The following is a 12,317-nucleotide window of genomic DNA, read 5'->3' as shown; positions in this document are numbered from 1 at the left end:
ATGTAGCCTTCGTGTGAGTCGATCAAACAAGGATCGAGATTAATTACTTTGACTTCCTGAAACACGTCAATTACCCGGCCCACTGACCGTTAATTACGACAGACAATACTCTAATTCTTATCTGGCTGATGGCTAGGCTCCTCGAGACTACCGTAGCTGCTTACAGGAAAGTAAATTAACCCAAACGCATTCTACGTTACTCAAGTTGTCCAAGAACAAATTCTCTTAAAGCAATGGGCGTTCCCTTGGTTACGTTATATTAATTGCCTCGCAATCACCTCACTGAATACTGGACTTCGATGTCCTACCAGATAACCAGGAGAATATATTTGTATCCAAGTACTCGTCTACAGCCGAGTTCACCCACGACAATGACAAATCACACTAACAAATCACAGTGATTTACGTTACAATCCGGTTGCAATGACAATACTGCAGAACCTAGTAAAATAACCTACAGGACATGAACCCTCTAGAACACTGCCCCACAATGGTTTTACTGAACTGCAATCACATACGGTGATTGCTCAACACTAGCAACAATCACCATCAAATAACAACCCCCTTTGCAATAACACACACGGCAAGTACTCTAATTTCCAAATATTAGAACCCTGCACACACTTACTTACTGCTGCAAATGACCCCTAGAACATAGGTCAGTATATTGCAATCACCACACAGTAAATAACACAATAACACTGGGCACCGTGACACTACGATTATATATATATATATAATTACCGCTGACACATGTAGCCTACAGCTATCAAACGTTATTGGGAACACTAAGGAGAATCTCACACTCCTTAAATCACATGGGTGAGTGATTTATCGATCACGCATGCCGATAAACACTCGAGAGTTACGTTACTCGACAGAGCGGGGGCGGTCTCTCTAGACGGCCTCGTCACTCACCAAACCTCACCAAAATTACGTTAATTAATACTGCAACCACAATATATATATATTTATATAAATCACACTTGTCACGGCCCTGGGAACACTACAAGAAATTTAAGCCACACTGTGGCACACTCCACAATAATCATTGCCAGGAATCACTGGCGTTACACATACCTGAGCGCTCAGTGTTGGAATTCCACACCTGCAAGACCACACATGGAAATGATATCACTCCGTCCCACGGACGATCAAAAATGATTACCACAATGAAATAAAAGAATTTATTACATGGACATCCTCTCCGTCCTTGGTTAAACTATGTATATTCTGTGTTCCCGTGTGTACACACACACACACACACACTGTACGTCTGTGTACACTTAAGTCCCTCTGGACTGACAAGATGACAACACAGGTGATTAATCTCCTCGCCCACAATTCACTCCACCTGAACAGGTGCTGCGTGACAATGTGACGGAACACTTGACCTCGAATTCAAGCTTTAGAGACTACTAATCACCGAAATACACACATAGGTACTTACTCATTCACACTGCCGGCTTTACACACCATTCCCATACATCAGGCACCCCGCTATAGGTGGCTGGCTCGCTCCGGGTGGCGTAGGCGGCGGTAGTTCCTGACCGTAGTACTTATACGGAAAATTGGCGCACACTCGAACCCCTCACACTGAACACGGCTAAGTTCGCACCCTCGACTCCCCGGTGAAGTGAAGCGTTCATACCCAGGTGACACGCACAACGATAGCGTCTCACACCAACATTGGAAATTGCCTTAACACTGACACGAATTTCCCCGTTCCCATCGACTGCTACAGAGCACTAGCAAGTCTAATCATCACTGGTATGGGATCTACGAGTCTGTTGCTGCTCGTATGCACATTCCCCCACGATCCCAGATCACTGTACCTCTACCCCCTGCATACAATAATGTCTTAAACCCCTCCAAGCGACGACTTCGGCCGGATTCTGTGACGACCGATGTCGTAGGTGAAGCAGGAAGCATCAGCAGTTGTAGTCCAGCCACCACGACGCCCTATACATCAATTTGGCCGAATTGAGTACAGGAACGTCTTGACAAGGTGGCGGCTGAGTTCAGAATGATGCTACACAACGGCTATTCCCGCGTCCTTCTCGAAATAACCAATGAGAGGAAGGCATACAGCGGCCTACCCCTCTCATCCAATCAGCGACGGTGTAGCATAGCCCCTAGGGCAGCTCCAAGATGGCCGACCAACATGGCGGCTCAAGATGTTTACTAAGATGGCGGCTGTCTCCATGACAACCACTCAAGTGGCCAGCGAGCGTGGGGCCCCACATGTCTACCCACCCCACGCCTGCGGCCTAGGCGTTCGCGCGCAAAGTTGTCTGGCTCCATGCCATACAATGAGATGATGCTATCAGCTCTAGCACTGTCCACAGACATGCCACCCCGGCCAGGGTAACATTTATGGACTGCTGATGACTGGGGCTCTCACATGAGCCCAAACACTAGATGTTTCGGTTGCTGGTACAAAACTTAAGTCCGCCCACTTAACAAGTGCACTTAACAAGTGTACTGGCTCCCACAGGCATAAGAGCACTATTGTAAGTGAGCTGGTGAACCACCTCCTCACATAACTCCCCACCAAAAAGATAAAATTTCCCGGAGGAAAATTTCATCTAAAAATCACCAGCCACTTACACTTGGCTCTTAATTAAGTGCACGGCGGCTGGGTGGTGGTGGTGATTCATCCGTTTTCTGTTGACGTCGGTGGCTGGTGGGACAATATGTGACGTCACTGGCTCGTCCAGGGTGGTACTTCCTGACCGTAGTGCGGTCGTGCTCAGGTTCTGGGTCCAGGTTAAGCCGGCTCAACGCCTTGCAGCTTCCCTTCCTCAGTCCCTTCACAGTGTAGAGGGAACCACATTCAAAGTGCCCGCCAAGGAGACATTTTACAGTATAGGCAGGGCTGTGCCCTGATTGGTGGACGACGACGGCGCACGGCCTACCCGCGCGGCAGCCCGCGCAGGCCGAGTGGGCCAGATTTGAACTGCATGTGACCCAACGCGGACGACGCCTGCCCGGCACCACTGGCACTTAGGATATGTGCCCATAGGACCCCTAAGAGGCATTGATTCCCTCTGTCCTACCCTTCCTGAGGAGCCTAGACTTGCTCCACCTACCCTACCAGCCCTTCCTCTCCCTACGACGACAGTTCCAGGTGAATTACTGTACTATTGTTGTAACACGTGGGTCACCTCTACATTGGCGCAGTGAGTAAACGTTCCCACGCGGTGATCAAGAGGACCTCGCCAAGATATCTGCATCATCGTTCTGCCGACTTCAGTCAAGACGTCTTGGATAGTGTTCAACGGTTCCAGTCTCGAATTACTGGCTTTGGTTGCACCATAGATGTTCTTCGGTTCGTTGTTCAATAGCGGTGCCCAAGATATTTCAACCCCTGTTTTTTTTTGTGCATATGTTTTATTCCACATCTCGTGCAATCCCCCAAGATTCTCCATAAGTTCCAGTTATCAGTGTTTTATACGGATTATTTCTCCGGATTTGTTGCATTTTATTGTCTTGTCCCCCAAGCACCGATTCCCGCGGTCCCCAAGTTCTTTGAAGAAGGGGAGACGAGTACCACCATTCACACGGAATACGGGCCACCGTTCATGAGCATACCCGACCTGTATTGTTTACGAATCCGCTCGCGGAGGATTTCAGGCTGTCGTTCCCGAGCGCATCCGTCTCCAGTGTGTTTACTACAGCGACGCTGGTCCCAGCTCTGCAGGGTGCTTGCTACAGGTCTGTTATTTTCTCATTTCTACTGTTAGCTAGACGTAACCTGTTCTAGGCTTTCTACAGAAGTAACGGCTCAAGGGGAAGAGATACATTAAGTGAGCCTGTGAGTTTGTATTCATACCAGATTTAAGGTGGATGGTGATCCGCCCTGCACACAGTTCCACACGTTCACCTGCAAAAAGTGTTTTTGAGAACCCTCAGCCCAGTGCTTATGAAAATCAGGCACATTGCTTGTTAAAGTTCCTCAAAGTGCCTGCCATGTCAGATTTTCCAGTTTTGCAAGTGCAGTAAGTGCCCAGTTTTTGTCTAAGCCTCAAGGGATTTAGGTACCAATTAAGTGTGCAGTGTTTTATGTTGCTTGAACCCCACCTGGCCCCATCATTTACATTATTGACTGTGCAGTGCTTATTTTTCCTGGTGGAACATTTATCTCTATCTCTGAACATTGGAACCTTAAGTGTGGCCATTGGTGTCTGTGTTTTTTTGTTTTTTTTGTTTGTGGCACGAGATATTGGAGCTTTAACTTTCGACACTAGCACAATGGCCCCAATCAAGATAAACTCTGCTTCGGCTGCTGAGCTGCTGCTGCTACCGGGTGTAGGAGATACCTTGGCCGCTCGCATTATCAAGTTTCGGCGTCGCCATGTGATCACGGAGGACAACATTTATGATATCAACCGCCTTCGGGTCAAACCCGAGTTGATGGCTGCTATATCGTTTGAGGTGGACCCGTCCCAACAGGGCCCCGGGCCCTTAGGTCAGGGGGCAGGAAGTCGTTCATCGTCCTCGTCCAGCGAAACGGGAACCCGCCACTCCTCTAGGGGTGCCACCAGCAGCAGCCAACGTGGACGTCGACCTCAGTCACCAGCTTACTCCAGGGCTAGTGGCCAGCAAGGTACTCGGCAGGGGAGCCCCTCCCATCATCAATCGGCTCGATCAAGGAGACGGACAGCTCGACACTCGTCACACAGCTCTCTGACTTCCGATTCGGATGCCTCTCTATCCCGCAGCAGGCGGACAGGTTATCGCCAACAGAAAGAGACCTTCCGCACACCACCTCGGGCGTTGGACTATGATGGGAAGTCAGATTGGGCCACCTTCTACCGCCGCTTCACGTCTTATGCCTCGGAAAAGGACTGGAGTGGGCCTACGTCATTGACACAGTTAGGATGGTGTCTCAAGGGTAAGGCAAGTGATTTTTACAATCGCTTACTGGACAGAGAACCGTCGATCGATTATATTCGCATGATGCATAAGATGATCAAGCGATTTGGCGATAGGGAAGTTCTGGATGTAGCTATGATGAAGTTTAACCAGGCCCAGCAGGAACCAGAAGAGGATATTGCTGATTGGGCAGATAGGGCCCACCACTTGGCTCATCGGGCTTACAAACATTTGCCACGGTGGGAAGTGGAACAAATCGCAGTAATGAGATTTGGCCAGGGATTACAGGATAAGAGTCTGGCAGGATACATTTCCAATGCAAGGAACTCCTCCATGGAGGAGGCTATCGATCGGGCCCAAACCTTCCAGCACAATGCCATAGCGATCCACGGTTCCTCAGGTTCCAAAGGATACGACTCCCATCACCGAGTGCCCCAAGGTCCAGCAGTGCGAGTGAATGCAGTGGGAAGGTACTCCCAGTATGAGCGGCCACCCAGGAGTAATGACGCTTCTCGGCGCTCGACACTCGCCCTCCCCAGCTCCCCAGGCACGTCACCGGCTACCAGCTCTTCAGGTTTTGGAATCAACAGTTGCCGACCATCGAGTGCGGGCTCGCATCCTTTATCTTCCAGGGGCGTGGAGGCGAAGTTGGACACCTTGGTAGCAGGCATCTCAGAGACCAACGGGAGATTGGACCAGGTGTGTGAGAGTTTGAGGCACCTTACAGTTGCTCTTATGTCACCACAGCATCGCCGTAGCCCATCCCCTAGGCGACCTGTTCAGTGCTACAGGTGTGGGAAAGAGGGTCATTTTGCTCGGGACTGTGAGGAATCCGAAAGGGATGAGGAAGCAGTCCGCCAGCACGGGGACACCTCGGGCAACAAGCCACATGTTTCATTTAAGGACCAGAATTCGTCTTTAAACGCTGCCGGGTCGGCTCATTCGGTCTAATTCCGACCCAGTGCATAACAGGCCAAGGAGGGGCATCGGAGCAAGATGCTGACCAGATATTGTCTAGAGGTGTGGAAGACATCTCGGCTCACACTGACAGGGGGGACATGGACATTAGCACATCAGACACATACAACCAACAGAGTTTGGTTATGCTAAGTGAGAACTCGTCAAGTGAGGCTCCTTCAGGAATCCAATGCAGGACAAAAGTGGCAATTCGGGACCATGCCACTACTGAACAAACAGGTCTGGATCAGGAAGCAAAGCAAAATTCTCACAGGAAGTGGGGCCCGTTAAGACACAATGTGGAAAGGAGGGCTCAGAAGAAAATAAAGAATGAACTAGCATTTGGTCAGTTCTTGGAAGGCATAGATCCAATTGCTTTCCCTTGGGATCCTGGGGGTGAGATGTGGGAAGAGGGTTGCTCTGTCAAAGGACTCACATTCAAGGAGCAGCGCTTCGGTGCGAGGAATATTGTTAGGACAGAGTAAATTCCTAAGAGTGAAGCTGAAAAGAAAAAAAAAAAAAGGAAAGGGAATAGTGTAGTGTATGCAATGTTGAAACAGTTCGTGTATAGTGCAAAGATAATACGGGTAATAATTGTAATAGGACCCATTCATGAAACCAGACTTTTTTACAAAAAAGACATGTTGTATATAGTGAAACGTTTTCCCTCCAACATACCCATTGTTCTATAGGGACGGGAGGAGTGTAGAGGGAACCACATTCAAAGTGCCCGCCAAGGAGACATTTTACAGTATAGGCAGGGCTGTGCCCTGATTGGTGGACGACGACGGCGCACGGCCTACCCGCGCGGCAGCCCGCGCAGGCCGAGTGGGCCAGATTTGAACTGCATGTGACCCAACGCGGACGACGCCTGCCCGGCACCACTGGCACTTAGGATATGTGCCCATAGGACCCCTAAGAGGCATTGATTCCCTCTGTCCTACCCTTCCTGAGGAGCCTAGACTTGCTCCACCTACCCTACCAGCCCTTCCTCTCCCTACGACGACAGTTCCAGGTGAATTACTGTACTATTGTTGTAACACGTGGGTCACCTCTACAACACTCTCGCCCCACAGGTCTGTGTCATACTGGACACAATAGGTAGCACACTGGGATGGACTTACCAATGAAGTACAGACTCAACACCTTCCCTACCCTACCGACACAATCCCGACAGTTAGCAGACTGTCTTGACTTCCCGGTGACAGGATCTTTCTTCCTGTCTGTCTGTCACTCTCAGACCGGGTTGCTCTACCGACTGAGTTGACCGGGCTGAGGCCTCTTCAGCAGCTGTCAAACCTCGCCCCTCACTGAGCACTTGGTCACTGACCTGCTCGTTCATCAATCTCTCAGCGACCGTTCGTTTGTCTGAACGATCTTCCAACAGCCTGAAAGATTGGTGCAGAATATCCACTTCACTTGTGGGAACCACAGCTACCTTAGCCTCACCACTGGCAACATCAAGCAGACGTTTACTCTCCTGAGTGGTGGTAACCCTCGCGGGCCGGGCTGGTCGACAGGTCGTGGCGGGATCACCTGATCCAGGCCACACCCGTCTCACTGGGCTCACCCCCGTTTTCTGTGAAATGAAAGAAGGAAAATTGCTCTTTTTTCCTTTTACCTCATGCACCTGATCTTTCGCCTGATAGGAGGCGACCTTGACTTCCTCAGCTGGCGGCCGTGTGACATCGCCGTCAGCTGGTGAGACCCATCTGAGTCCCTCTGAATCAGTTCTCGTTTTCTGTGCAATAGGGAGAGAAGGATGGCTCCGGTTTCCTTTCACCTGCTGCGCCTCTTCTTCTGTCTGGGCGGCGGTGATCTCTGCTCGACCGGCCGGCTGACGCTTGGTGTCAACGCCAGCGGGTTTAACCTTCCTCTCACCTGTTCCTGTTTCCTCTGGGTCATTTCCACAGGACAGACCCACCTGGTTCTCTATACCAGGAGTATTACCTATCAAAAGTCCATACACTGCCTTTCTACTTAGCGCAGCTTTGATCTTACCGTTGATATATGGGGTGTCTACCAACACGGACACTTCTTCCATGTCCTTACCAGTGCCATCTGGGTACTGGACACGGAGGGTTCGACCTGTTCTACTCTCAGGCTCAACCAAACTGTTCCTGACCATGTTAACTGTAGCACCCCGGTCTCGAAAGACACTCGTCCATTGCCCATTAACTCTTCCTCTAGTTAACTCGAGTGTGTCTCTTAGGGCATCACCTCCCATGGTACTCATGCCTGTAACGTGCACCTTGGTCACCTTCTTAGTCTTAAGCCTAGTGTTGCTCGGGCACTTAGCTGCTCGGTGACCTGCCATGTTGCATGTGAAGCACCTGGGTCCCTTAACCTTGGGTTTCTGTTGGTGTCCCTTAGACTTGCTTTCTTTAGGTTTGGCTCCCTTACTTGGAGCTTGAGTAAACCTTTCAACCTTTGTCACACATCGATCTAGGTATGCATCCCTAGGATCGATCTTCTCCTCTCTTGGCAATAGAGGAGGTACCTCTACTTCCAGCGCCTGTACCTCTGAGCTTGGCGCGGCAGGAGGGGCTTGACTCCCCGTCCTTGCCTCGGATTGCACTCTTGCAATTTCCAATCTAGTCAATCTCTCGTGGTGGGCATTCCACATGTAAGTCACAAATTTGGCCTTATCCTCTCTTTGCAGTTTCATAGCATCAGCTTGGGCTGCTAGGTACTCTAAAGTAATTTCCTCCTGGGGTTGTTCAGTCCCCCTCCTGAGAGGTTGTTCTGGTATCTGATTGACTACTTCCAATGAAACGTTTCTGTGGCCCAAGGAATCAGTCCTTAGCCTAGGCTGGGGTCGCGACTCCCCTTCCTTCTCCTGGGGTGGACTCAATCCCACACCCCTTGACATACCGACTATACCACGGTCGGCTAGGGGAACTCCCTTGTCCCCTAGATCACTTCTGTTTGCTCTTTCTAGACATAGACGCCGTACATAGGCATTATGGTCCTCAACATACCGCCTACATTCCTCATCTGTACGACTGTTTCTATCCTTTGGCAGCACGCCATACTTAGTCACATACAGATATACGTACTTATGCCTATAATCCTCATCCATTCTGTGTGTGTGGTGTGTGTGTACCTAATCCTGCTAACCGACAACATACACACCCACAGCAATATTGTTCTGCAATGTTCTGCACACCTTTCTTCACAGGTTTCTCAACTTGATGAATCTTACTTTTCTGATTATGAATCAAAAGTCTACGGCCCCACGTTGGGCGCCACGCTGTGAGAGTTTTGCTTTGAGCATTTGTGGAATAAATTGAAATTGGTATAAGGAATTTTAGCTCGGAAAATTTCTAAGAACTTTCTTTATTCTTTAACCTTTATTCCTGTCGTGATATTCAACTAGGTCGCCTGAGGAAGGACTTGCTTAGCTAACACACCAGTGTAGTAAACAGCTCATTCCTCACTTTGGGACCATGTATGAACAATTGACTAGGCGCGAGCAAACGCCGAGACCCCAATGAAAATTGAAATCCCCCCCACTTAGGCCGCCGACCTTCGCCAATCGCCGAAGCGAATCTAACGAGTAGGTCACGGGCTCTCACAACAATAATTTATTGTTGTGTGGTGCCGTATATTTGATCCAAAGCTCAGAAAATTAGTCTCAGTTTTAGTCGAGTGTGAAGAACATTTGCCTAACAATAATAATGTGTGGGGGTGTAACGAAAAGACAGTGTTAACCATAACAACTTAGTTTATTCAATAAAGTACTAACTACTACAACAAAACAAAAGAAATGTCAATGACGTTACTGGAAATCCTTCCTGTGACACTATCAATGACAGCTAGACACCAGCCCCTCGGACTGCATAATGAACTAACTCGAACATAAGCGTGACCACAGAGGAGTCAACAAGCAAGCAAGAACTAACAGATCTATAATCACAATTACAACAAATGACACAGTAGGTTCTGAAATACGTCTCCAGTAACCTCCTAACTGTTCTACGCCTCAGTGCAGTCTACTCCTGCAACAGCGGTTGCAATGCAATCAAATCAGTAGTCTTCCAATGACAACAATAACTAATGGGTTCACTGGCAACTCCAGCACCCTTCCTCAAATTAATCCTTACGTTAACACTACGTCCCACGGACGATCAACAATCAATAACAATTGATGTACGTTAATAACACAATAACATTTACGTTAATAACAAGGTAACATTTACGTTAAATTAACAACTCTTACAACTGTCACTAGTAACGCGGAAATCAAACAACACTCTACCCGTCGAGCATTCAGTGAGAAAATCCCATTAATCCCTGTACTTCCAGACAGCTGATTAATCTCTTTACTAGTTACGTTAATTTACGTTACTCGGTTACTAATCACTCAGCGATGGTAAACTCTGATTTGCAATGTCCAAAGTGCTAAGAGAACGGTAATCACTCGTGATTACCTTTAAAGTAATTAATTACTATCCTCAAGATCAATAATTAAACAATTAAAATACGCAACCTTTCACACTGGCTCAGCAATTTACATTAAGGTATGAATTCCGTCTAAGCCTTCCATACTCAGACCAATTCAGGCGACTAATAACAGTAATTAGCCCCACGTTTACGTTATTCTAAAATGACGCTACTCCTCCCACGAGTCAATCAAGTGCCGGTACTTCCGGGCACATAACGACGTTACGTTAATGGAACAATGTAGCCTTCGTGTGAGTCGATCAAACAAGGATCGAGATTAATTACTTTGACTTCCTGAAACACGTCAATTACCCGGCCCACTGACCGTTAATTACGACAGACAATACTCTAATTCTTATCTGGCTGATGGCTAGGCTCCTCGAGACTACCGTAGCTGCTTACAGGAAAGTAAATTAACCCAAACGCATTCTACGTTACTCAAATTGTCCAAGAACAAATTCTCTTAAAGCAATGGGCGTTCCCTTGGTTACGTTATATTAATTGCCTCGCAATCACCTCACTGAATACTGGACTTCGATGTCCTACCAGATAACCAGGAGAATATATTTGTATCCAAGTACTCGTCTACAGCCGAGTTCACCCACGACAATGACAAATCACACTAACAAATCACAGTGATTTACGTTACAATCCGGTTGCAATGACAATACTGCAGAACCTAGTAAAATAACCTACAGGACATGAACCCTCTAGAACACTGCCCCACAATGGTTTTACTGAACTGCAATCACATACGGTGATTGCTCAACACTAGCAACAATCACCATCAAATAACAACCCCCTTTGCAATAACACACACGGCAAGTACTCTAATTTCCAAATATTAGAACCCTGCACACACTTACTTACTGCTGCAAATGACCCCTAGAACATAGGTCAGTATATTGCAATCACCACACAGTAAATAACACAATAACACTGGGCACCGTGACACTACGATTATATATATATATATAATTACCGCTGACACATGTAGCCTACAGCTATCAAACGTTATTGGGAACACTAAGGAGAATCTCACACTCCTTAAATCACATGGGTGAGTGATTTATCGGTCACGCATGCCGATAAACACTCGAGAGTTACGTTACTCGACAGAGCGGGGGCGGTCTCTCTAGACGGCCTCGTCACTCACCAAACCTCACCAAAATTACGTTAATTAATACTGCAACCACAATATATATATATTTATATAAATCACACTTGTCACGGCCCTGGGAACACTACAAGAAATTTAAGCCACACTGTGGCACACTCCACAATAATCATTGCCAGGAATCACTGGCGTTACACATACCTGAGCGCTCAGTGTTGGAATTCCACACCTGCAAGACCACACATGGAAATGATATCACTCCGTCCCACGGACGATCAAAAATGATTACCACAATGAAATAAAAGAATTTATTACATGGACATCCTCTCCGTCCTTGGTTAAACTATGTATATTCTGTGTTCCCGTGTGTACACACACACACACACACACTGTACGTCTGTGTACACTTAAGTCCCTCTGGACTGACAAGATGACAACACAGGTGATTAATCTCCTCGCCCACAATTCACTCCACCTGAACAGGTGCTGCGTGACAATGTGACGGAACACTTGACCTCGAATTCAAGCTTTAGAGACTACTAATCACCGAAATACACACATAGGTACTTACTCATTCACACTGCCGGCTTTACACACCATTCCCATACATCAGGCACCCCGCTATAGGTGGCTGGCTCGCTCCGGGTGGCGTAGGCGGCGGTAGTTCCTGACCGTAGTACTTATACGGAAAATTGGCGCACACTCGAACCCCTCACACTGAACACGGCTAAGTTCGCACCCTCGACTCCCCGGTGAAGTGAAGCGTTCATACCCAGGTGACACGCACAACGATAGCGTCTCACACCAACATTGGAAATTGCCTTAACACTGACACGAATTTCCCCGTTCCCATCGACTGCTACAGAGCACTAGCAAGTCTAATCATCACTGGTATGGGATCTACGAGTCTGTTGCTGCT

This window comes from Procambarus clarkii, chromosome 13 (genome assembly GCF_040958095.1).
Source record: "Procambarus clarkii isolate CNS0578487 chromosome 13, FALCON_Pclarkii_2.0, whole genome shotgun sequence".
Lineage (NCBI taxonomy): Eukaryota > Metazoa > Arthropoda > Malacostraca > Decapoda > Cambaridae > Procambarus > Procambarus clarkii.
Note: the sequence above shows the minus strand (reverse complement) of the source record.